Source organism: Apium graveolens, chromosome 6 (genome assembly GCF_009905375.1).
Source record: "Apium graveolens cultivar Ventura chromosome 6, ASM990537v1, whole genome shotgun sequence".
NCBI classification, from domain to species: Eukaryota; Viridiplantae; Streptophyta; class Magnoliopsida; order Apiales; family Apiaceae; genus Apium; species Apium graveolens.
The window spans coordinates 109358855-109373009 of NC_133652.1; the positions used below are offsets into that span (position 1 = coordinate 109358855).

At 39.3% G+C, this 14155-nt stretch overlaps 1 non-coding gene across 1 annotated transcript; it reads left to right on the forward strand.

Moving 5' to 3' along the window:
- The first annotated feature begins 578 nt into the window (after positions 1-578).
- LOC141669201 (small nucleolar RNA R71) lies at positions 579-685 on the forward strand. The gene has a single exon (XR_012553492.1). It is a non-coding gene; the product is annotated as a small nucleolar RNA R71 (small nucleolar RNA).
- Positions 686-14155: the final 13470 nt, after the last annotated feature.

Here is a 14155-nt window from a genome sequence, read left to right on the forward strand (position 1 = left end):
TGGGTGCAGCTGCACCTCCCTGTTGAGGATATGATTGCCTTTGAGCATATTGCTGCGGTTGCTGGAATACAGGTTGATTGAACTGCTTACTCGCACCTTGCTGATATGGTTGCTGAATAGCATTCTGATTATTACCCCAGCTGAAATTTGGATGATTTCTGTTGTTAGGATGATAAGTAGCTGGCACAGGCTGCTGTTGTTGCTGATAATTGTTCACATACTGAACAGATTCGTTAACAAGAGAACAATGATCCGTGGCATGAGAACCTGCACAAAGTTCACAGACCATAGCTATCTGATTGACTCCATAGGTGGCTAGAGAATCGACCTTCATAGACAGCGCTTGGAGCTGTGCTGCAATAGCTGTGGCTGCATCGACTTCCAGAATACCTGCTACCTTCCCAGGCATCATCCTTTGAGTTGGGTTTTGATGCTCATTTGCAGCCACAGTCTCAATAAGATTATAAGTCTCAGTATATCTTTTGGCCCATAATGCGCCTCTAGCTGCTGCATCGAGCATGGGCCGAGATTGGGCCCCCAAACTATTATAGAAACCAGTGATCACCATCCAATCGGGCATTCCATGATGTGGACACTTTCTCAATATCTCCTTGTAGCGCTCCCAAGCTTCGCACATAGATTCTGTAGGTTGCTGCATAAACTGAGTAAGAGCACTCCTCATAGCAGCAGTCTTTGCCATTGGATAAAACTTCACCAAAAACTTTTGCGCAAGATCTTTCCAAGTAGTGATGGACCCAGCTGGTTCGGAATGTAACCAGTCCTTAGCTTTATCCCTCAGAGAGAATGGGAAAAGCCTCAGCTTGATAGCCTCAGCTTGATAGCCTCATCAGTCACACCATTATATTTGAAAGTACTGCAGATCTCGACAAAATTCCTTATGTGCATGTTGGGGTCTTCAGTCGTAGCTCCTCCGAAAGAAAAAGAATTCTGCACCATCTGAATAGTGCCCGGCTTGATTTCAAAGGTGTTAGCCTGAATAGCCGGATGAAGAATGCTTGACTGAATGTCATCAATTTTAGGCCGAGAAAAGTCCATAAGAGCTGGATCTGCCGGAACAATACGATCATCCATGATTACTGGCTCTTTCTGCTCACTTCCTGAATCCGAATCTTCAAAATCTATTTTCTCCAGAATATCAAGATCTTCGTCTGTCTCCTCAGCTGTATCTAAAGTCCTCTTGCGAGTACGAGAACGAGTTTGCATAAACACTCGCTAAAGTACCTGAAACACAACCGGAAACAATAAGTAACACGTCTTAATCACGGAGTCCTAATGACCAATGATGGTAAGTACATAAACTAAACAAATACGCCGAGTCCCCAGCAGCGGCGCCAAAAACTTGTTAGGGCGAAATCACGCGCTAATAATACACGTAAGTATACGCGATCGCAAGTAATATAGAATACTTTCTAGTTCGTTCCCACAGAGACTCAGACTAATTATGTTCAATTAAACTCACTCACCAATGTATGATTGCTTCTCAATGTTAAGACAATAACACTTAGAATTGATTAACTAATTATTAACTACAATTAACTAATAAAATTAACCACTTAATTATCACTTGAACTAACAATATTAAAACACTCCTGAGATCACAACTTCATTACTACTTCCTTCAATAGTCATTGTTATTACCCTTAGCATGCAACAGTGATGATATTAATCGAATAACACGAAACTGATAAAAGCCAACTTTCATTGTACTATTACCATTCTACCCAACATCCACAATTAATATAGAAGTTGAATATGCATCAATTATGTTGAGTCCCTATATGTCTACAGAAATTGACAACATAACGATTTAAGAACAAGTTATTCCTTTTGATTACACAGGGTGACTAAAACGGTTAGAGTTACCCACTAATCATGCATACTCGTACATGAACCTATGCTAGCATGGCAAGTTCTAAATCTCAAGATCCACCGTCGCTTCACAAGAGATTAACACCCTACCTTATATGTTCGCGACGCACATAAGACGAATAAGCACAACCAATACTAGATATCATACAATCATCACACACTAAGGTTTTAAACAACTAACTAAAGAATTCTATAATAAATCCGTTATGACCCCATAATCACGATTAGCCCATGATAGCACTCATCGTCATCATGGGTTCATATGAAAACATGATAAATAAACACAAGAGAATAATAACTAAACTAATTATATTAAACCAGAGTAAGTCACAAGAGTAAATAGGTTCAAAGTAAGAAAACTAGCATCCAATGTTACAATGAAATAAGAATCACAAGAAAATATGCTTCCTCTTCGTTGCGGTGTGCTAAAACGGTCTTCTTCCTTATCTCCTTCGCTCCTTGATTAATACCACGATCCAACCTTAGTGAAACATCTCTGAAATCTACTTATATAGGAGTCCCATAAATCCCAGATTACTCAGAAGTTGGAAGCCAAACAGAATTAGAAGTCTAAAATATTAAATCTGAAATTACGACCCTGCGCGGCCGCTCAGCATAGCAGAGCGGGCGCTCAGCTTCCTGCGCGGCCACTCAGCATAGCTGAGCGGGCGCTCATACCCCTTCTGGAAAATGGTCTGTTTTGCTCCATTTCTTCGCTGTAATCTGCTCCTCTCTTCCCACTTGCAATGCTGAATATATGCCAAGGCTTATTATTGATGAATTCTCCCCCGAAATGCAACTAATAGCCTGAAATGCACAAACACTAGAAAAACACATCAAATACACAAAATACTTGATTTCAAGACACCAATTCAAGCTATTATAAGACGTTCTAAGTGGTATGAAATGCCACTTATCATGGGGTCACCATACGCAGTAGTTGGTTGATTATTAAGATTAAGTATTATTAAGGGAAATGGAACTCGTGACAACCCGGATCCCCGACCCCCGATTTGGGGGTGTTACAGTGTTACTGATGAGGCTATCAAGCTAATACTTTTCCCATTCTCTCTGAGGGATAAAGCTAAGGACTGGTTACATTCTTTACCAGCTGGGTCTATCACTACTTGGGAAGATCTTGCGTAAAAGTTTTTGGTGAAGTTCTATCCAATGGCCAAGACTGCAGCTATGAGGAGTGCTCTTACTCAGTTTGCGCAGCAACCAACATAATCTATATGCGAAGCTTGGGAGCGCTATAAGGAGATGTTGAGAAAGTGTCCACATCATGGTATGCCTGACTGGATGGTGATCACTGGGTTCTACAATGGTTTGAGGGCCCAATCTCGGCCCATTCTCGATGTAGCTTCTGGAGGCACCTTGTGGGCCAAAAGCTATACTGAGGCCTATAATCTCATTGAAACTATGGCTGCAAACGAGTATCAAACCCAACTCAAAGGATGATGCCTGGGAAGGTAGCAGGTATTCTGGAAGTTGATGCAGCTACAGCTATTACAGTGCAGCTCCAAGCGTTGTCTATAAAGGTCGATTCTTTAGCCAACTATGGAGTCAATCAGATAGCTATTGTCTGTGAGCTTTGTGCAGGCTCTCATGCTACGGATCAGTGTTCTCTTGTTAATGAATATGTTCAGTATGTGAACAATTATCAGCGACCGCAGTAGCCTGTGCCAGCTACTTATCATCCTAATAACAGAAATCATCCCAATTTCAGCTAGAGCAACAATCAGAATGTTGTTCAGCAACCATATTAGCAAGCTGTAAGTAAACAGTTTAATCCACCTGGATTCCAGCAATCTCAGCAATATGTTCAAAGGCAATCATATCCTCAACAAGGAGGTGCTGCTCCACCTTCTAGCGCTGATTTCGAGGAGCTAAAGCTGTTGTGCAAAAGTCAGGTTGTTTCTATCAAGACCTTGGAGAATCAAATTTGTAATAACCCCAATTTTTTGGAAATTTTTTGAAACCCTTATGAATAGTGTTTTTGCTGAATGAGAAAACTTTTCATGCCACACTATGTAGGGGTTCTGTTATTGATCTTCTGGAATATTATTAGTACTCTATGTGGTATATAAGTGTATGTAAAGATCGTCAGAATCCAATTCCGAACACTTTGATTTTCCCGGAAATCCACTAGATACGGAAATAATTGAGTATAAGGTAACAGGATAAAAAGGATTTAAATTAAAGGATTATAAGAGAGGGTCATAAAAGGAATATAATATATTGAGAAAGGTTAAGGGAACCTAAGTAATAAGATCCCGGGTATGATCCCTCAAACGATAAACGAAAATGAAAGTTAAGCGAACCGTATAACAGATCAGTGGTCATTAGGCAAACAATTAGAAGCTAATCAAAGAGATTAGTGGGGATGATATTATCCAACCAATAGAAAGAGGACAAAGGAGGGATGATGACATCACAAAGTGATGCAAGCATGACATAAGAAGGAAGGAAATATGGTGGAATATTAACCACACAAAACCCAGGTTAATTTGGTAATTAACCTAAAACAAATCAAATAAGCAACCAACCAAAACAAATCAAAACAAAAACACAAAACATTTCATCTTCTCCAAGCTTTACTCTCGGCTTTTTACTATTTCAAAGAAAAGAATTTTCAAAATCCAAGTTCAAGGCTTCCTAAATTGGTAAGATAATTCCCTAGTATTCCTTATGCATAGTTATGGCTATTCTATGAGTTTAAGCCTCCAAATCATTCACAATCTTCTTCAAGAAATCAATGAAGAAGACAATGAATAGTGACTTCAAGAATTTTAACTTGATTTTCTTGTTTTTCCTTTAAGATCCAAGCATCCCTAAGTCATCTCAAGGCTTCTTAAGGCTTCCTAGCTACTCCCACCACTTCAAGGAAGGTATATCATCTCCAAACCCTAGATTCCTTTGTATAATAAGATGATTTTGATTGTTATGATGATATAGTAGCTTAATGCTTGTGGTTTAGAGTTTGGGTTGGAGTGGTAGTGAAATGGAATGGTGAATCTTGTTGTTTTGGTTAAAAGAACTTAAGTATAGTTTAAATTCAAGTTTTAGGAGTAAGTAAATGGATTATAATGAGTTGGTTTGGGGCTGTTGTAATGTATTTTGGATGGAGGTTTGATTGGGTTGTGAATTGGGGTTGAATTGTGATGGTTTTGGAATGGTTTAAATTTGGGAAATCGCGTAAACATAGCCATCGTAATGTCTGATTTACTTTAGACTGCTTTTGTTCATAACATTTGGACCCGAGAACTCTCTGCTAGATTATGACCATTGCCATGTTTAGATAGTTCATGTTACGAGCTTCGTTTTGATATGTAGTTCGTTTGATTCCGATGTACGGTTTAGGAGAAACGACCGTTTTAAGTAACGGCGTTTCGCGACCGAACCATTACCCCTCGCCTTACTTTGAAACCTTGGTTAAAGACCTTAAAGGAATAATTGGAGTATGAAACAATTATGTAAGGTGTAATAGGCAGTTGGTAAGACACTCGCGAAGGAATCGCCTTAAAACTCATAATGGTTAAATTATTAAAAATGGTGGAGTCGAGGGTACTCGAGTGACTTAAGAGAATCAGTAAGCGCAAAACGAGCGTTAGAGTCTGAGTTGGTTAGAGTATAGATTTACAAGTGACTTTGGTTTAATTCCAACTTACTTGTTGCTTATAGGTTACTAGACTCGTCCCGAGCCATTCGTAACCCCCAGTCGCTCAGGCAAGTTTTCTACCCGTTATACTGTTGTTGTGATGTATATATGTATATGCATTATCTTACGATAGATGCATGTTGGTTAATTAGCAAATGTTGCGATATATTGAAGCATGCTGATATGGTATATATATGCATGCCTGTTTCGTATTCTTGCCATATATATCTGTTGGTTCAGTTGATAATACCTATGCTAGAGAATAGCAGTAATTTGCATATACCCTTAGTATAGAGACCCAAAGGTGAAAACATTTTCTTAAACCGGGAGTCGATGTTCCCGAGTATAATATATATATTTTTATATATATATGGCTATAGTTTTTAAAACTATTAATCGAATAAGGTTTATTCGATAACTTTATTTTAATTAATGAATATTATTACGAATATTCATTCGAGGGCTTATGACTTCTTTATTTTATTAAATGAATATTATTTTGAATATTCATTCGAGGACTTATGACTTCTTTTATTTTATTATTTGAATATTATTTGAATATTCATTCGAGGGCTTATGACTCTTTTATATTATTTATTGAATATTATTTGAATATTCATTCGAGGGCTTATGACTCTTTTATATTATTTATTGAATATTATTTGAATATTCATTCGAGGGCTTATAACTCAGTTTATATTATTTAATGAATATTATTTGAATGTTCATTTGAGGATCTATGACTCCGATTATTTGCTGAGTTATGTTCTTTATTTTATTAAAGAATAAGGTGTCGATAATCAAACTTATCTTTGATTATTCAAATAAAGATAGTACTTTCATATAAGTATATCTTTGGTTAATTAATATCCATTTCAAGTATAAGTTTTAAAACTTCTACTTCGATTATTTTTATAAGGATTATCTTTATGAGAATATTATTTAAATAATAATATTCAGATATTTTCTAATATATCGGGACTGATTTATTTTAATAAATCAGCAGTACTCCAAACATTCTTAAAAATGTTTTCGAGTCTTCAAAATGATTTTTAAAGTTAGAGTGGACCCCAAAACTCATTTTTTTATATTTAAGATCTTCCTTTCAAAGGGGATTTAAATACTCGCTCAAAACCTGGGGGATCCAGCTCTGTGGTGCATTTTACATTCGCAACGTGGTTGCTGTTTTGAGAAAACAAATGAATTGATTACTTACCCAACGTTCGGGAAGTAAGCCCATCTAATTGAGTCGGCATAAGCGACAGGCCGGGGTACGGTCTATCAAAGTGTAAGTGGCTGGGTGGCAGTCCATCAACGCGTAAGAGGCCGGGTGGCGGTCCAGCACAAGGTCCTTATATGGCCAGGGTGATGACCGGTGGGGGATTCATCCATCTACTAGTAGAAAAGGTTACTTATTGGTATCTTTGCCTGATCAGCAAGATATCAGGTTTATGCCAAAATTTCTTTTCTTTCTAAATTCATTGGATATTGCAACTCTGTTCATACTTTACATGACAGAGGTTTTCAGGAAATGTATGAGAGATATATATAGGTGTATATATATATCGGGACTTAATGAAGTATCTCGTAACTTCATTTCATTCAATAATATTTCAAAGACTTAATCTATTCAAATCTTGTCTTGTAGTCTCATCTATGTGATGAACTGTTGAAACTAATTATAACTTGAACGGTGGTAGTTCAAGTAGTATTTGGAAAAGATATAAGTATATTGGAGTATCTTGTAACTTCATCTTTTAAACTTATATCTAGTAAATGATTATCTTATGTATGTCAAAGATTTTCAGAAAAACGTTGAGACAAGGTTAGATATATGAGATCACCTGGCAACGATAGTTTTATACAGTTATAAACTGGAACTCTGTGTATATTATGCATGGAAGAGGACTTCCAAGATTTTGAAAAGTATATATGTATATATACTGAATATTTTGCGACTTCATCGCATTAAGATATTAAACTTGGTTTATTTCTTTTGACCAAGACTTTCATGAGTACTATGAGAAGGCTCATATATTGTTAATCATTATACATATTATTTTGGTGGGCTTGCTGCTCACCCTTGCTTTCTTCTTTCATCACACAATATCAGATAGGCAAGATGAACAGGACCAAGCTCCCAATTCGCGAGCGGATAGGAAACGTTCCGCAGTTTCCTATAGGTGTTGATGTCGCTGTAGCTGAGGTAGGAACTACCAATAGGCTAGGCTTTCAACTTTTGATGTATCATATTATGTATATTTATGAATTGTAATAATGGCAAAGAAAATGTAAATTTATTCAGAAAACCTTTTAAGGTGTATTGGCAGATAATTGTGGAATAAAATGACTTGTGATTATTTTTGGATGTTCATCTCTGAGACTATAACGTGTGGTGTGTGTGTTTATTGTGGGGTCACAGTACAGAGTAGTTGATTAATTATTAAGATTGGATGTTATTAAGGGAAATAGAACTCGTGACAACCCGGATCCCCGACCCCGGATTTGGGGGTGTTACAAAATTGGTCAAATATCCAATGCCTTGCTCAATCGTCAACCTGGCACACTTCCCAGCGATACTGAAGTGCCAGGCAAGAAAGAAGCTAAAGAGCAAGTCAAAGCTGTTACCTTAAGGTCTGGAAAAGTTGCTGAAGCTGAAAAATCAAAGGATGGAGAAACTGAAGTTGTAGACGAAGAAGAAAAATAAAAGGAGAAAGAGGGGGAACCAAGGAAGACTACTGTTGAACACACTCTGCCTGAGGGTAATACAGGGGAGAAATAGCTCTATCCTCCACCATATTTTCCTAAGAGATTGTAAAAACAAAAGCTGGATAAGTAATTCGATAAGTTTCTGGAGGTGTTCAAGAAACTTCACATCAACATACCTTTCGCTGAGGCTCTAGAGTAAATACCTAGTTATGCGAAATTCATGAAAAGTATTCTTTCAAAGAAGGTGAAACTGGATGATCTTGATACCGTTGCTCTAACGGAAGAGTGCAGTGCTGTGCTGCAACAAAAATTACCTCCAAAGCTTAAGGACCCAGGTAGCTTCACCATTCCTTGCACCATTGGCAAGTTGTCATTCGACAAGTGCCTTTGCGATTTAGGAGCAAGCATCAATCTGATGTCGTTGTCTATCTTTAAAAAGCTGAATTTGCCTGATCCAAAGCCCACCTGCATGTCTCTACAATTGGATGATCGTTCTATTATATACCCACGAGGCATCGTGGAGGACGTGTTAGTAAAGGTGGATAAGCTCATCTTCCCTGCAGACTTTATCATTCTGGATTTCGAGGAAGATAAGAAGATTCCCATAATCTTGGGAAGACCTTTCTTGGCTACAGGCCGTACCTTGATAGATGGCAAAAAGGTGAACTTACTATGCGGGTGCAAGATCAGGATGTAACATTCAATGTATTCAATGCAATTAAATTTTCTACAGAAGATGAGGAGTGCTTCAAGGTGGATTTGATTGATTCTGTAATAACTTCAGAACTTGATCATGTGCTAAGGTTTGATGCCTTAGAAAATGCCTTATTGGGGGAATTTGACAGTAAAGATGAGGAAGATAATGAGCAACTACAATATCTAAATGCTTCTCCTTGGAAACAAAAGCTAGACATGCCATTTGTATCTCTTGGTAATACTGATCTCAAGAATGCTGAGGGAAAGCTCAAACCATCTATTGAGGAAGCACCTACTTTGGAGCTTAAACCATTTCCTGAACACTTGAGGTATGCTTTTTAGGTGATGCATTTACTTTGCCTATTATTATTGCATCTAACCTTTCAGGTAGTGATGAGGATAAGCTCTTGAGGATCTTGAGAGAATTCAAATCGGCCATCGGATGGACTATAGCAAATATAAAAGGGATCAGCCCTTCGTACTACATGCATAAAATTCTGCTAGAGGAAGGTAGCAAGCCGACTGTTGAGCAACAGCGAAGACTTAATCCCATCATGAAAGAAGTTGTGAAGAAAGAAATTCTAAAATGGCTGGATGCAGGAATTATATATCCTATTTCTGACAGTTCTTGGGTGAGCCCCGTGCAATGTGTACCTAAAAAAGGAGGTATTACTGTGGTAGCAAATGAGAAGAACGAGCTCATCCTCACTCGAACAGTCACATAATGGAGGGTATGCATGGACTACAGGAAGTTGAATAAAGCCACGAGGAAGGATCACTTCCCTCTTCCATTTGTTGATCAGATGCTTGACAGGTTGGCTGGTCATGAGTATTATTGTCTCTGGATGGCTATTCGGGCTACAATCAGATTTGCATTGCACCAGAAGATCAAGAAAAGACTACATTCACTTGTCCATTTGGCACGTTTGCTTTTCGCAGAGTTTCTTTTCGCTTATATGGTGCACCTGCCACTTTTCAGAGATGCATGATGGCCATATTCTCTGATATGATTGGAAATAATGGCGAACTGTTCATGGAAGACTTCTCCGTCTTTGGACATTCGTTTGACGAATGTTTGAATAATCTCCGTTTGGTACTAAAAAGGTGTGTGGAAACCAATCTAGTGCTCAATTGGGAAAAATGTCACTTCATGGTGCAATAAGGCATCATTCTTGGGCATAAGGTCTCTAGAAAGGGCCTTAAGGTGGATAAAGCCAAGGTGGGAGTCATTGAAAATCTTCCGCCACCCATTTCTGTTAAGGGAATCCGTAGTTTTCTTGGTCATGCGGGTTTTTATCGGCATTTCATCAAGGACTTCTCTAAGATATCTAAGCCGTTGTGCAACTTACTCGAGAAAGATGTGCCTTTCAAATTTGATGATGAATACTTGGCAGCATTCGAGACTCTCAAGAAGAGTTTAATAACTACACCAGTTATTACGACACCTGATTGGAGAGAACCTTTTGAGATGATGTGCGATACAAGTGATTATGCAGTGGAAGCAGTTCTTGGGCAGCGCAAGAATAATTTCTTTCATGTTGTCTACTATGCTAGTAAGACGCTAAATGGAGCTCAAATGAACTACACCACTACTGAGAAGGAGCTCTTGGCTATAGTTTTTGGTTTCAAAAAATTTCGATCTTATCTACTTGGGACAAAGGTGACAGTATTCACTGATCACGCTGTCATTAGCTATCGGGTCTCAAAGAAGGATTTGAAGCTTAGACTTATTCGTTGGGTGCTCTTGCTACAGGAATTTGAGTTAGAGATCAAGGATCGAAAAGGTACTGAAAATTAAGTAGCTGACCATCTATCTAGATTGGAGAATCTCAATTCTACTTCACATGATAAGATATTGATCAACGAATCTTTTCCAGATGAGCAGTTGTTCGCAGTTCAAGAGGAAGAGCCATGGTTCGCAGATATTGTGAACTATCTTGTCAGCAATATAATGCCTCCTAATATGAATGCGGCTCAAAAGAAGAAGTTTCTACATGAGGTGAAGTGGTACATGTGGGATGAACCATATTTGTTTAGACAAGGAGCTGACCAGATCATCAGGAGATGTATCCCATTCTGTGAGACGAAGGGGATATTACGAGACTGTCATTCCACAGTTTATGGTGGACATTATGGTGGTGAAAAGACAGAAACTCGTATTCTTCAAGCAGGTTTTTTATGGCCTATGTTGTTTAATGATGCATATCAGTTTGTTTTAAGGTGTGATCATTTCCAAAGAGTTTGGAATCTTACTAGAAAGGATGAGATGCCTTTAAATGTGATGCTTGAAGTTGAGGTCTTCGATGTTTGGGGAATCGATTTCATGGGACCATTTATCCCGTCCTGCAATAATCAGTACATCTTGCTGGCAGTTGATTATGTCTCGAAATGGGTAGAAGTCAAGGCTCTACCGATGAATGATACAAAGGTAGTGTTGAGTTTTCTTCATAAGCAGGTATTCACAAGGTTTGGAAGGCCACGAGTTATCATAAGTGATGAGGAGTCACATTTCTACAATCGTATGTTCACTTCTATAATGCAGCGCTATAATGTGAATCATCGTATTGCTACTGCCTATCATCCACAAACTAATGGTCAAGCTGAAGTGTCTAATAGAGAGATCAAGCGCATTCTAGAGAAAGTTGTTTGTCCGTCAAGGAAAGATTGGTCTTTGAAGCTCGATGAAGCTGTTTGGGCTTATAGAACAGCATACAAGACTCCACTTGGGATGTCCCCGTTTCAACTTCTCTATGGTAAGGGATGTCATTTGCCTACGGAGCTTGAGCATAAGGCTTATTGGGCATTGAAGAAGTTAAACCTTGTTCTAGATGCAGCTGGGAAGAAGCGAATGCTTCAGTTAAATGAACTTGATGAATTTCGACTTCAAGCATACGAAAACAAAAAAATGTACAAGGAAAAAGTAAAAAGGTGGCATGACAGGAAGCTATCTCCTAAGTCATTTGTGTCGGGGCAACAAGTTCTTTTATTCAACTCTCGTCTCCGACTTTTTCCTGGAAAGTTGAAATGAAGGTGGTCTGGACCATTTATCGTCAAAACTGTATTTTCATATGGAGCGGTGGATATTTTTGAGAACGATCCGGTCCAAGCATTCAAAGTAAATGGTCAGATATTGAAGCACTACAATGGGGATACGGCAAACCGGGAAGTGGTTATTGTCGTTTTATTGTCAACTTGATCGAACTACTCTACGTCAAGCTAATGACGTAAAATAAGCGCTTCTTGGGAGGCAACCCAAGATATGAGACCATAGAAACCCTTAGAATTTAGTACTCTATCCAAAAACCCAAAAAATTAGAAAAAGATGGCTGCAAAAATATTTTTTCCAGGAACCTTGCAGGCGCCCGCCTGCTGGTTCCAGGCGACCGCTTGCTGGCAGACGCCCGCCTGCTGGTTCCAGGCGACCGCCTGCGGACCAAAATTTTGAAAAATTCGTTTCAGCCTTAAAAAAAACACAAAAATCAAAAACACAAAACCACAACACAGCAAACCCCATTACCCACGAATTCTCCCTACAAATTAGCCATTGTCCCACTCCTAATCTAATTCTAACCCTAATCTTACCCTATATATACACACAACCTTTCCATATACACTCCCATATACTTTCAACTTACAAATCCTTTCCTACACACACAACACAACTCTACAACTCTTATTCTCAGTTTCAATGGCCCCAAAGAGATCTCGAACTGTCGATAGCAGCAACACCATTCCGACTGCTGATTCTTCAAGGGGTACTGCTGCGAGGCCCTGATTGGTGGATAGGGCTGCTGAGGAGGAGTATGCTAGGCTTTTGACTAAGCCGATTCTGAAGGAGAGGGGATTTTTACCATCAGGGAGGGATGGTGAGTTATTGCCGATGATTGCAGAGAAGGGTTGGATTACTTTTTGCGAGTCACCTGAGGCGGTCCCGATGAGTGTTGTTCGCGAGTTCTATGTGAACGCCAAGGCCGACAAGAATGGGTATTCTGTTGTTCATGGGCTTAATGTTGATTATCATCCCGAGGCGATTCGCCGTGTTATTGGGCAGCAACAAAGGAAGCTCCAGGAGGAGAATTGGAATGAGAAGACCCCTGAGGATTTTGACTCGGATTTGATTATTGCTACTCTCTGTCAGCCGGGCACGGTGTGGAAGTTTAAGACGGGATCTAACGAGTATCGTTCTTTTCCGGCTGTTGTGATGAACAGGTATGCCCGTGCATGTAATGCCTTTATTTGTGCTAATATTTTGCCTTCTTCGCATGCACATGAGGTTACAGTTGAGAGAGCCAGGTTATTGTGGGGGATTTTGAATGAAGAGTATTATGTGGACCTTGGTGAGTTCATCTACCAAGGGATTTTGAAGTTTTTGAGGGGGAGGACGCATTACAACATCCCTTATGCCTCTATTATCACGAAGCTGTGTAAGGCAGTTGGAGTCCACTGGCCTTCTTATGAGCAGCTACAGATGTCGGCCGCTCCTATTGATTCATCAACGCTGAATGTGATGCAGGAGTGGACGGGTGGAGAGCCCGAGGAGCATGGTTTAGGATATCATCTCCCAAGAGGACGTCCAGCAGCTGGTGCTACGATGACTAGGCCCAATCAGGCTCATGGCAAGGCAGGTTCTTCTAGAGCCCGGAGAGGTGATGGTTCAGGGATGGATGATGTCCAGTACATGAGGCTTTCCAGGAGGATGGATCCGATTTATGAGTCGCAGAGTAGGTTTGCACAGGAGCTCACCCTAGCACTTGGGACTGCTTTCAGAGGCCTTGGAGCTGACATCCAGTGGCCCGTTTTTAGTGAGGACTCTACTTATCCACCTCCTGACACTCCACCCTCTGAGGGTGATGATGATGATGATTTCTCTAAGTAGGTATACCCTGTGTTCCTTTTTATTACCTTCACCGGGGACAGTGAAGATTTTAAGTTTGGGGGTGGTAGTTAAGGAACATATTTGTGAGTATGTCATGTAGTTGCATATTCATGTTAGTTTAGTTCATATAGTTGCATATTTTTGCCATATAGTTTTTTTAATATAGCTTTATTCATCATGTCATTTAGCTCATGCATATACCATGATCCCTTTTGTGTTGCTTTACCAATTGATATGTGATATTGATACGAGTGTAGTGATAGCATTAGAGTGATGTTGAATCTTGTTAGGTTGACATGCATGCTAGAAACACTTGTAATTTC